The sequence below is a fragment of the Pteropus medius genome, unplaced genomic scaffold (genome assembly GCF_902729225.1).
Source record: "Pteropus medius unplaced genomic scaffold, Ma_sr-lr_union100, whole genome shotgun sequence".
In the NCBI taxonomy this organism is placed as follows: Eukaryota; Metazoa; Chordata; class Mammalia; order Chiroptera; family Pteropodidae; genus Pteropus; species Pteropus medius.
Window position 1 is genome coordinate 8,829 of NW_024347704.1, and position 13,657 is coordinate 22,485.

The 13,657-nt window shown below is 45.5% G+C and overlaps 1 pseudogene across 1 annotated transcript; it reads left to right on the plus strand.

The window, feature by feature from the left end:
• The first annotated feature begins 3,620 nt into the window (after positions 1 to 3,620).
• Positions 3,621 to 4,109, plus strand: LOC120614227 (40S ribosomal protein S18-like; annotated as a pseudogene). Its single transcript, XR_005655890.1, has one exon. The product of XR_005655890.1 is annotated as a 40S ribosomal protein S18-like (transcript).
• Positions 4,110 to 13,657: the final 9,548 nt, after the last annotated feature.

Consider the following 13,657-nt stretch of genomic DNA (forward strand, 5'->3'; position numbering starts at 1 on the left):
GGGCTATGCTGTGCGGCTTGGGGCCAGAGCGCTGCCTCACCAGAGGGCTTCTGCATGATGCCATGCCACTGTCATAGTTACCCTGGATGACTCACTGTGCTGCCAAGCACTCTCTCCTCGCCTGATCTTCTGCACTCATTCTCCATGCAGCACGCAAGGGGCCATTCGAAATGCACGTCTGATTATGGCACTGCTTGGCTCGCAACCCTCCAGTAGCTACCAGAGCCCTGTCCATGGCCTATAAGGTCCCTGCGCAGCTCCCGCTCATCTCCCTTTCGCAAGTCCTACTCCAGGCAAGGTACATGGGCCTTTCCATTTCTTGAAATGCCTGTCTTAGAAGTCGTACCCTTTTAGCTCTCTTCACGTGCCCTCACTCGTTTTTTCCCAGTCTTTCCCAAACAGGCTTCTTCTCATTCTTCTCTCATTTTCTAAAAGTGGCTCTTTTAAACCATCTGTCTATAGTAAGCATCACCCCTCAGCGCTTGCTTTTCCTCTTTTTGTCTTAACAGTGACCATGAGTTATAATTGTATAGTTTTTTTTTTCCTTCATTGAGTTATCGTCTGCTCCCCCAGCAGACTGTAAAGGCCTTGCTATGCCATTCATTGCGGAGTCCCCTGTGTCTGGTGCAAGGCCTGGTCTGGAGGAAGCCTTCCAGAAACCCTTGTAAATGAAAACGGAAGGTGATGTTGGTAACAGGCTGGAAAGCGCTTGATGTAAGTACTCTCAAGAGGGCAGACCCCCTTGTCTCTGTGTGTGTGGTTGGGGGGAGATTTATGTAGAAATGAGATGATTGTTTCTTTGCCCCACTGCCAAATCCTCTGCCTTCCCTCTGGAGTGTTCCCCTCACCGGCCCCACTGCTAGTCCCGAAGCACCTGGCTGTGGGCTGCAGCAAAGGCAGAGGGTCGGAGAGAAGGGAGAAGGCTGGGCGCTGCGTGCAGAGTGGGGCTCTAGAGGAAGCAGTGAGCCCTAAGGGGATGGACAGGAAGAACTGAAAACAGAGAAACCTGGAGGGGACCCAATGTGCTTAGGACTGCACACACACACACACAAAAATGCAGTTCCTGCAAAATCTCCCTCGCCTCGAGGGAACCAGAGGAGACCTTTGTTCCTGAAAAGGTTGGCTGATGTCAGCCTTGAACAATGGGGAGGGGAAAGAAAGAGAAGTGGAAACAGAAATCACATATCAGCCCTGCAAAGTTCATTCGCACACAAGAAAACACGTGTGTCCTACCGAACGAACACACGTAACTGCCGCAGCTTAATTTGACTGAGATGGTGGAGGAGGAAGGGTACCACTGGCCGCTCACAGAAGCTGACTAGCTAGAGCATAACACACCTGTGTCTATCACCTGTGTAAACCGGCAGGGAAGGCAGGTTGGCTTAGATGTCCCTGTGAGCCTCTGGGGCCCAACCATGGGAGTTCGACTCCTGGCTCGACCACATTCTTGCTGTGTGAATTTACACAAATTCCTTTCTCAGGGCTTCAGTATCTTCACCAACAGAATGAATACGATAGCATCTGCTACCTAAGGCTTTTGGGAAGATGACTGAACTATATTCGAAAAGTGTGTATTTAAGTCTGCACGCCCAGCTCACTGTAAACACTTTGTAATGAAGCAAATCTCATTGGATCAAAGATCTATTTGTTAAATGAATGAATGTCTTTTAAAAACACAAACACAACAAATTGTTCCCCGTGTCGCCCTCCTCTGCCTTTTCATTTGCGGTTAAGCTGCCATTATTAAACATGCTATTCTTTCAACTGGAATGTAACTGTCCTGTGAAGGCGAATGTAATTGGGAATATCTCACACAAAATTATAAATGGTGAATGTGGGTAGGTACCAGAGGCCAACAAAAAGCCCACACAACATTTAGAATTCTTAAAATGTTTGTTTTCTCCCTGGAACTGGAATTGCAAACCTCAGTTCAACCCAGAGCCTTCAGATGGTCACTTTCCACTTTCTATGAATGGATCGGGTATGAGTGCTTCCCATGGAGGATATGAAATGAATAGAAAATTGCTCTCACTACCGGAAATTGGAAGAGGCCATACACTCTTTCACTGACCAGAAGGACATGGACTTCCCTGGCTTTCGCTCACTCACCTGGACAGGAGCCTTGTGGCACTTCTCTTTCCAGCATTCATGATTCCTCTGTCGGCTCTAGCTGGGCAATCATGTCTGGTTTGAAATTGGGAATCTCTGGTTTTGGAAAAAGAAAGGAGACTTAGCTATTTGTGCTGGGGACACAGTGTTGTCCCAGAGTTCCGTTCCAATTAATGGTACCAAGAATATCTCCACAGGGCCCGATGTGATTTCCAAGAAGGGCTGGAGGAAGGGAAGGGGAGTGGGCGTGGGAGCAAGGCTGAGAAACTCTCTCAGCTGCAAGAAACAACTGGTTTTGACCTTCCAGACAGAATGGGAATCTCAAGTCATCTCCAGTGGAGCCTGGCAGGAAATCTCCTGGCCTAGAAGATCAGAGAACAGAGACACCAAAGCCTCTAAAGCAGCTGAAGTAAGTCTGTACACAGCTCCATTTACTACTGGGCTTTCAGCAGGAAAGAGAAACAGAAACACAAATCTGACCGCTGGCTCTCCAGTCCGAGTTCAGAGGGTCTATGGGAAGGAACGCTGTTCTTACCCTGGGAGGCCAGGGTCTGGCACTTCACTGGCATCTTGTCCTTAATGGCATCTTGTCCTTAACCCCTCCGAGTGGGGTTCACCTACTCATTATCCTCCTAGGAGAAGTCTGAGGGCACATCTGTGAATATCACAGACTCCCAAAAGACCTAAACCATTCCTACTTACCCTGAGCCTCCTCAGGGCGGGCTGGAGTTGGCAGCATTGCAGGAAGAGAAGATGGATGGGAAGAGATCCAACAGTGTTCGAAGTCTCCTCTGCTCCAAGTCTGATGCCTGCAGAGCATCTAGTACGTGTCTAGCTGAATGCTTCACTCCGTGGGAGCTACAAAAAGGAGTAGACACATCTCTGCTCTTGAGGAGAAAGTCGTTTCATTAGGAAGAAAAGAGTTAAAGCAGATTCCAATGAGCCTCCACATGCTGGGCATGGTGGCAGTGGGACATTCTCTCAGCAGCAAGGAACTGGCTTGATTTGCCTCTCCGTATATGCTGAACACTCCCAGCTCCAATGCTCTCCAGCCCAGCTCTCTGCCTGCTCCATACATATTTGCCCCACAAATGTTCAAAACAATTTGAGAATGAAAGCCCTGAGTACAAAGTCAAATGATTAGCTTTACTGTAGGGAGCGTACAGCCAGCTGGGGGTGGATGCTGGATGAATGAGAGGGGCTTTATGGGAGATGTGTGCTCTTTAAGAGAGCATGAGACTTAGATGGAATCCTTCAGACCTTGGGCCCATGGCACCAGGAGGCCCTACGGCAGGGCTTCAAAATCCTTGAACTCCCATCGCTTTGCAGGGATGCATCCCCACTGCCATGGCCTTCTGCTGGATTACTGCAACTTGTCTCATAACTGGTCTTCCTGCCATCTCCAATCTCTTGCTCTATCGTTCCATTGTCTACACCGAGATGGCTGTTCTGAAATGCAAACCTAGGCATGACAGGCTTCTTTTTAAAATTCTCTCTTTTTTTTTTTCCACTAGAAGCCTACACACCGCTGCTGGAGCTACCGCCATGTCTCTACTGATCCCTGAGAAGTTCCAGCACATTTTGCAAGTACTCAACACCAATATCAATGGGCAGTGGAAAATAGCCTTTGCCATCACTGCAATTAAGGATATGGGGCAAAGATATGCTCACGTGGTGTTGAGGAAAGCAGACACCAACCTCACCAAGAGGGCAGGAGAGCACACTGAGGATGAGGTGGAACGTGGAATCACCATTATGCAAAATCCATGCCAGTACAAGATCCCAGACTTGTTCTTAGACAGAAGGACATGAAGGATGGGAAATACAGTCAGGTCCTGGCCAATGGTCTGGACAACAAGCTCCATGAAGACTTGGAGCGACTGAAGAAAATTTGGGCCCACAGAGGGTTGTGCCATTTCTGGGGACTTTGTGTTCGAGGCCAGCACACCATGACCACTGGCCACTGAGGCCGCACTGTGGGTGTGCCCAAGAAGAAATAAATCTGTAGGCGTTGTCTGATAACAGATAGCTTGTACACTAAAAAATAAATAATTAAAAAATAAAATAAAAAGAAAATCCTCTGCAAGCACTCCTTCTAAGATGAAATCACATTCCTTCAAGTGATGTTCCTGACCTTTCTCAACCTGTTTGGCCCAAATTACCTGTTTGGCATCATCTTCTCCTATTCCTGCCCACGTAGAACCCGCGCCTCAGAAAGACTGTCCTTTTCACTGTTCCCTGAATACATTATGCTCTTTTATGTCTCTAATGCTTTTGTACTTGCTTTTGAACACATTCAAGTTCAAAGGCAATTACCATTTGATCCTAAAAACACCCCCACTATCTCCCGGGGGATTGAAAACATTTAGAACCTCATAATTGCATGCATAAGTGAAAAAAGAAGATATGATGACAAAAATAGATATACAAATGGAAAAAGACTAGAAGGAAATACACACATTTGAAATGAGTCTCGTTGATTAACAGTTATGAACAGTGTCTTTTTCTTCTACAAGAAGAAATATCTTAGTGTTGCTATAACATTTTTCTAATAATTAAAAAGACAGCAAGCAATAATGTACCAAATAGTAGCAAGGTGAAGAATCTGCTTTTGGGACAATTATTCAAGTGAAAAAAGCAGAGCAGGCTGGATTTACCACAGACACCATTATGGAAAAGAAGAGCCTTGATTAAACAGTAGGAGAGAATGGCCTGACCCATGTCACAATAGCTACAAAGAGCAGGAGGCTTGCGCTCCAGAAAGACAACCAAGACTGCTGCCTATAAAAATGGAGGCAGGGACCAGAATGGGCTGGCTCTGGGAATACAGACGATGGGTGGAAGTCAGACAATTCCTAGGCAACAGATGTGCTGACCCTACTTAGTGCCTGGAGCTGCCGCTTACGTGGCTGGTGCTTGAGAACACGCTGGGTCTGCTGCAGAGTTACCAGGGCCATATCCTTGTGGGTGGGGGAGCAGTGAGTTCCCCAGGAGCCTGCTATTCTTTGGGGGATAGCAGGAGTTTCTGAGGGTGAAGGGAGGCAGGAAGGAAAATAATACGTGTCAAGTGCCCACACATGCTAGGAATCATGGTCAGAAGTTTACATATATAGTAGGTCATGAAACAAACCTTCACAGCTGCTCCATAAGGCACATATCTCTTATTATGCTTTTTCAAAATGGAAAACATTCAGAGTGGTTCGACAACTTCCCTAGCACCCAGCTTGTAAGTAGCAGAGCTAAGAAGTGCCTGCGTACACTCATGAGCAACCTGAAAGGAAATATAAACAAATGGAAGGTGATCACATTGGACAGTGAGATCGTGGGTGCTTTCGTGACAGCTTCTGCTAGTCTTTTAATGTTGTTGTAAGTGTTAAAACAATTTCTTTCGACCATATGCACCGATGTGATCTAAAAACGAGTTCGAATGAGGATTCAAAGTCTCAAAAGGTAATTATTATAATTATTTAAAAGGAATTTTTAAAAATAAAAATAAAATAATAAAAGCAAGATATTTGAAATACAATACAGGAAGATCTCGAAATACCAAATGCCAATTATTAAACTCTGTAAGCAATTTTTTACCAGTGAGGTAATAAAAGGCAATAAAAATATACAGACAGTTCTCTGAGGGACGGCCAGAGGCCAGGGATCTTAGCTCAGATGGCCAAGCCCCTGCAGGCTTGATGCCTCTACCAAAAGAGCAGGAGATTCTGATGCTGGTGTTCCCAGAGGAAAGACAGTCTTCAAAGTGGAGCTTCTAGAGGAGCTTGCTTTTCAGAGGGTGCACTGTTGAGTTCCAGGCATTTCTACAGGTGCTGACAGGGCAGACGAGCAAGCAGGCCAGGGTTAGGCAAGCCCAGGACCCCACAGGCAAACAGAGCAGCTCTCAGTCCCCGCACCCCCAAAAGCCAATGAGAAAAACTGAGGAAACCGGTAATCAAGAGGGAAGACGAAGGCTGGTGCTGCGAGGTTGATATCACTGACATCTTTATACCACGTGATCTAATTGTCACATCACATTCTAAATGCAATCAACAACACAATTTTATATAATGTAGACAATAAAGACTAAAGAGGTTTATGCTCTCACTAGCCCATAAAATGCAATAAACCCCATTTATTCTCATACCAGTGAAAGAAAGAGCTAAACCTTTTAAACTGCTTCTCTCTCAAATTCTGTCTCAGGTGTATAAATTATGTTTAATAAATGAACCTGTAATCAATTCATCTATGACAAAAGAGGAAAGAATATACAGTGGGGAGATAGTCTCTTCAATAAATGTGTTGGGAAATCCAGATATTCATATGCAAAGGAATGAAATTGGACCTCTCTCATACACCATATACAAAAATAAACTCAGAATGAATTAAAGGCTTCGATGTAAAACCCTAAACCATAAAACTCTCAGAAGAAAACATAGGCGGTAAACTCTTTGACATCACTCTTAGAAATATCTTTTAGATATGTCTCCTCAGGCAAGAGCAACAAAAGAAAAAATAAACAAATGGGACTACAACAAACTAAAAAGTTTTTGCACAGCAAAGGAAACCATCAACAAAAGAAAAATGGGAGAAGATATCCACCAATGAGACATCCGATGGGGTTAATATCCAAAATATATAAGGAATTCATACAACACCACCAAAACAAACAAACAAAAAATCCAATTAAAAAATGGACAGAGGACCTGAATAGACATTTCTCCAAAGAGGACACACAGATGGCCAAAAGCACAAAGATGCACAATTTCAACAATCATCAGAGAAATGCAAATTAAAACCACAATGAGATATCACACATGTTAAATGGCTATCGTTAATAAATCAACAAACAAGCGTTGGCGAGGATGTGGAGAAAAGGGAACCCTCGTGCACTGTTGGTGGAATTGTAAATTGGTGTAGCCACTACGGAAAACAGTCTGGAGGTTTGACCCAACAATTCCACTTATGGGCATTTAACTGAAGAAATCCAAAACATTAATTCAAAAAGGTATATGCACTCCTATGTTCATTGCAGCATTATTTACAATCGCTAAGATATGGAAGCAACCTAGGTGTCTATCGATAAATGAATGGATAAAGAAGTAGTACATATATACAATGGAATATCACTCAGCCACAAAAAGGAATGAAATCTTGCCATCTGCAACGACATGGCTGGACCTAGAGGGTAGTATGCAAAGTGAAATAAGTCAGATAGAGAAAGACAAACACCATATGAATTTCGTTTATGTGTGAAATCTTTAACAAAACAAGTAAATAAGACAAAACAGAAAAAAACTCATAGATACAGAGAACAAACTGATGGTTGCCAGAGGGGAGGGGAGTGGACAGATGGGCAGAAAAGGTGAGGGAGATTAAGAAGTACAAACTTCCAGTTATAAAACAAGTCATGGAGACATAATGTGCGCACAGGGATTATAGCTAATAATACTGTAGTAAATATGTATGGTGACAGATGGTTACTATTGTGGTGATCACTTCATAAGGTATATAAATGTTGAATCACTATTGAATCACCTGAAACTCACATAATATTGTATGTCAACTATAGTTTTTTAAAGTTAGAAAAGCACTAAATTATAACTGGTAAGTGATTCTCGAAAAAAAATTATGTTTTCTGTATATATTTTCCCAAATAATTTTTTTCAAAGGAAATCCTATGACTGTGAAACCAAAAATCAGCCTCATTAGAAAAATCAAAAATACATTTTAAAAGACCAGAACATAGTCAAAAGTTCTAGAAGAAGTTTTAAAAGAACAAAAAGAGTTATCAAAAAAAAAATTATACCTTAACTAGGAAATAACAAATTTTAACAGATTTAATTATCTGATAATAATTGAGCTACTAAACTACAAAAGAAAAGCTTAAGAAGATACATTCAGGCAATAAATATGTAAGATTCCCTGAAGGCACAAAAATCATTGACTAATAAAAAAGTTCTTCGTTCTATAGTAAATTCCAACCCAAGTACATCACCTATTTAGTTGTCCTTTTCCTAAAATTAATAGAAAAAGAAAGAAAACACAAGTAAATGAAATAAAAATAAACACAGTATCTCAATAAGAAAACAATTTCTTTGGGAAAGCAGAAGTTTGCTAGGACACTACGAGCAAAAATGTAACCAAGGAATAAATGAATATTTCTAATAGAGATTTTCAAATTAAAAGACTTTTTCTACTGCCAACCATAGTCGAATATAATTGTCAACTAAATTATAGACATTAAATGACAGACTTATTCTAAAGAAAAACCAACACATGATTAAATCTGCAAGACATACAAATAAATACAGAAAATTTAAACGCTGAATTTCTAAAACAACGTTGACATGAAGTTTTCTATTGCTTTTATAAAGAAATAATTTTTTAAAAATCAAACCTACCATATTCATGTAAGTCCATGTTCTAATTTTGTTTTTCATGTAGCCACGATGAAGATTAGTTTATCCAGTACCCATCATATTACTCCCTTCTAAAAATAAAAGATGGTACACGTTTAAGAACATGAGCTTAAATTATGGAAACCGATAGTCTTATTTACATTTCAAAGACTCTGAAAGGCTTGTGCCAATTCATATAGCCGACACAAGAAATGGAGGGAAAAAAATTGAAATTTACTCATTTATTTTCTACTCCAAATGCACTTCCCTGATCTTGAAGAGTTGCACTGATATGATTGGATTTTTAGACCTGCATTTTATGCAATGGGCATTTTTAATGTCTGCTACTTTGAAAATTGACCTAACTTCTTAATTTGAAAACTGAGCTAAAATCACAGGAAATAAACACTTTCTTTAGTGTGGCTAATATAACAGTAAAAGACCAAACTCTCTTTTGCCTGTTTTCTTGCATCCAGTGAAAACTAGCTGGCACCAAAGACCAACCAACCATTCCCTCTCGGTCTCTGCACAGGCCTCGCCAGGCTATGCCTCTTTAGTGGGCCATGGGAAACCCTCCAGGAATCCACGAGTACCTTAGCTAACTGACCAGGAAAAAATGGGGGCTTTTTTTTTCTTTTTTCTATTACACATTGGCAAAGTGCAGTAAATTAGACTTTAAAAATGTTTCCTATGTGTAAAACCACAGATTCTTGGAGGGTTTCCTGAGGTCCACTAATGGTTTCTCACTTAAGTAATAAAAGGACTGTAATGCTGCCAGTTTTCCAAGTTTAAAAAAATCAGGACACCTTGAGTCTTCCCTCTTCCCTCTTCCCTACAGGGTCGCCCTGAAATACTGCCTGTGACAGAGCAATCTTCATCCTAAACTTTTCCCTCCTTCCTAATGCCTACACAATAAGGTCCAGTGAAGCTGCTCACTAAGAGTATAGACACCAACCTTAAGGACATTATGCTGAGTGAAAGAAGCCAAACACAAAAGGACAAATACTATAGATTCCACTTATTAAAGTTTTAGAGATAGTCAAATGGTGGTTACTAGGGGCTGGAGGAAGGGGGAATGGGGAGTTAGTGTTTAATGGGGACAGGGTTTCAGTTTGCGTAGGTGAAAAAGTTTTGGATAGGGATGTGGTGATGACTGTACAGCAATGTGAATGAACTAAATGCCACTGAACTGTACACTTAAAACTAGTTAAGATGGTAAATTTTATGTCACGTATTTTGCCACAATACATTTTTTAAAAAGAGTATAGGTACCATCTGGGTTTATGCTTATACATAAATCTTGACCTCTGCCCTGACGCACCTATTCTAGCCTGTCTTCTCACTAGCCCTTAAAAAATTGTGTTCATTTCTGTCCTTAAGCTTTTCTCTTACTCTCCTGTAGCCTGGAAACCCCCGACTTATTTCTAAGTCTCAAAAAAAGGCTTAAATTTGTCCTTGATTTCTTTGCCATAATACTTCCTGTTTACTTTCTGATGTGGGCAGTTAATCATGCAGTTTCTTGTTATTTCAGCCTGTCACTCTGAGGTCTTGTCTTGCTCTCTCTCCCTCAACACATCCTAAGGTCCTCGATGCTGAGAACTGGGTCTCACACTTGGCATAATAGAGAACTCTGAGGCACAGGGCAGGTGTCAAAGGTGTGATGAATGATCGAATGGTGGGTGGAAAGGAGAAAATTACAGAAGGATGTCCTGTGGGTTCCATCTGTTTTCAAGCTGGAGAATCTGTGAGGAGTTTGAGGCTCAGCAGAGCCAGTCCAGGGCACGGAGGAGGATGCATTGTCACTCTGATGTGAGGGAACTTTTCAGAGAGGAAAAGGAACCACAACTCACCTTTGAACTGACCGCCAGGAGCCCATCGACCTTGCCCTGTTCTTCTGTGTCATTGGGAAAGAGCAGAGTCTTGGGAAGGTAGTGCTGGGGGACGGGGAAGAAATCATGAGACACTCTGGCCCTGCCTGAAGCAAGCCCACTCCTAAGCTAAAAATGTCCACAGTGATCGGTTACTCCTCACCTGTGAAATGGCACTATCACCTGTCCTACCTGCCTCACAGGCAGTGAAATTCAAAATGAGATAAGAGACAGTGCTTTGCTCAGTGGAAGCCAGGGTGAAAGAAATTATTGAAAGTCTGGGTGGCAGAAACCTTGTCAAGACAGGGTTTAAACCAGGTAATAGGTGATAATCTGAGCTACTGTTCTATACCCAGCCCCGTGGAGGGCATAGCCAAGAGAACGCGTGGGGCTGCACTGTCCAGTAGGGCAGCCATGTAGTCATACGTGGCTAAGGGTACTTGAAATGCCGTTGAGTCTGGTTTGAGGTGCGGTGTTCAGGCCAAATACACACCGGATTTTGAAGAGTTAGTGAAAAAAAAAAGAATTAAAATATCTCATCGATAACTTCTTATATTGATCATACGTTGAAATGACAATACTTTTAGATATGTTGGGTTCAATAAAACATATCATTTAAGTTAATTTCCCCAGTTTCTTTTGAACTCTAAATACGGTTAGTAGAAGATTTGAAAAGCATACGTGTAGCTTGCATTATGTTCCTATTGGACAGGGCTGTCCCGGGAAATGCTGTCTGGTACGCCACCGCGTGGCGGCTTAACGTCTCCAAGGCAACGCATGCCTTCTTCGCCCCAACCATCCGTCCTGGCAGTGCTCGGCGCCAAGCATCGGTTTCCTCCTCCCTCCGATTAGGGTAGGGCTGACCCACCGCAGCCTCTGGGTCTCCCCTCTCTGCCCCACTATATGGTCACGCTTTCTTTCCATCTGAGGAGTGGGCTCCACAGCAAACCTTCCCTCCATTGGAGCTCCAACACCGAGACTGTTAGGTTCTGAGCATTGGGAAGGAGCGTCGCCCCCCTCCCCCACCTCCCACCCCCGTGGGGGACAAGAGGAGGCCGGCCATGGCCGCGGAGAGTGCAGACTGTCCGTGCGCCAGTTTACCTCCAGCACCCAGCCTCACCTATCTCCTCCAGCAAAGCCTCCTTCCGCTGTCGCACGCGCCAAAGTACGGCCATCGCCATAGCAACTTGGCCTGATGGGCCACCACAGTCACTCGACGGCAAAGCGCAGGGCTGTCACCAGACCGTGGCTCAAAAAAGACGGCAAGCCTGCGACGGGCCCGCATAGCGCATGTGCCATGGCCGCCCCCACCACCATTGCAGCCCTCAAGCTCTTCCCTGGCCCTCGGCCACGGCCGTGTCTCACTCTTGGTGGTGCACTCCTCCAAAGAGGCTGTTAGCCACCATTGCCCCCCAAGGACACACGGAGGCGCTCGAGCCCTCTGGAATTATACGGAGAATTGTAGTCCACAGTCCAAGTGCAGGCAGGGTCTAGGCAAGCACCGCTCCACCACGGTGGCGGGCAAGGGAGCAGGACCCTTGGCATCTGCGGCAAGAAACTCGAGGACGAGGGCCTTGGCGATGAGCTGTGCCCAGCGATCTGGCTGGGGGCTCCTGTGGCCAAGCAGCCTGCTGACACACCTACATCCCCGTGGTGGGGAAGGGGACAGTGTGGGGACTGGGCAGGCACTCAGTGCTCCTGAAGGCTGCAGGGGGCAGAACGAGGATTGCAAAGGTTAACTCCTGCCACAGCTCAGGGTTGAGTGCGTTCCCTGGGTCAGGCACTGGGGTTGGCATGGAAGAGCAGGCAACCCAGACAGCACAGGCCTTGCTCTTGGGGAGTTCAGCAATGACACATTGGGTTGAGTTGCAAGGATGCAGGAAGGCACTGAGAACTTAGCCGACTACTAGTCCAAAGCAACCGGGTGGGGGTGGGGGGTCCTCAGCAGGGCCCCCCCAACCAGGGCAATGCCTGAGATGCCAATCCTCACCTCCACAGAGTCTGATTTGGATATGGGTCTGTAGACCATCTGGATGGACCAAAGCACTGCTATAAGGAATAATACCATTTAGTCAGGCAAAGGTGAATGGCTGATACTAACTAGTTACGCTAATCATCTCTGTTAACACCCCCAAACTCTAGCCAATCTAAATCAAACTTCTATTGATTCTACTTTAATCTATCTTTTAAATTTGTTTATTTTGTACCACTTCCAATACAACCATCATAGTCCAAGCCAGGAGTCTACAATGGAGTTTATGTGCTTCTGGGGATGTACAGACTTCCCAAAGGTTACATGGGCAAGGCTACGTTTCATTTCCACGTGTTTCACTTCCGGGTGCTCAAGAACTGACAGCTTGTGTAACTGGGGAGAGGCCTGACCACAAGAGGCGAGGATGGGGTTGGCAGAGCAAGCAGGAGCACGCAGACCCCTGGGGAAGGGCAGTTCCTCTCTCCTTCCTTCTGATGCCATCTGAGACCCAAATGATACAGCACAACGCACAGCCCATCGCCCACAAGGAAAGGCAAGCCCAAGGGGTTAGGTTCCAAGAGGAGAAGCAGTTTCTTGAGACACTAGACGTGCGATACACAAAATGCAAAAGGCCTCGGCCCAGCCAGACACTGGGTCATTTTCTTTGTGGCTGGTCCCTGGTACCAGGGCAGCAAAGCTCTTTGGCCCGTCCTGCACCCTCAGTGGCCTAGGCCTGTGGCCTACAACCCCCAAGTGAGGGGTGGGCAGACCGGGGTGTGGTTTGTGTGACTGCACATACGTGCAGGTGGCATCTACTCCATGGGATCGCAGGTGGTGCACCTCTAGGCCAGGTGCTCCTCGCCTAGCCTTGGGACAAGACCGGTCCCAGGTGAGGAGAGGAAGGGGGAGGGAAAGAGCAGCGGAGAAGCTCCAGAGGCTCCCCGGACCTGCCATGAACACAGCACTAGCCAGTGCACGTCAAGCCTGTCCAGCGGCTCTCTGGGGCGCACCCCGGGGTGTGGATCCCTCGCTACGGTGGCGCCCTGAGGGGGACATTCCGGCAGGGGCGGGGGACAGGGCTGGGTCCCCGATGGGCACAAGGACTCTCGGACCTCAGAGGTCCCCACCTGTGCTGGCACCACCTCGGGGGCGGGGAAAGGAGCAGGTGACGTCACCCGAGGTCCCTGGGCGCCTGCAGCGGTAGTGACAGCCCCACCGCGTGACCGGCGCGCGCCAATAGCCCAACGGTCTCCGGGGCGACGCGGAGGGTCTATATTACACCGCCACTGCGAGCCCGCGCGGAGTCCGCAGTGCAGAGCGCG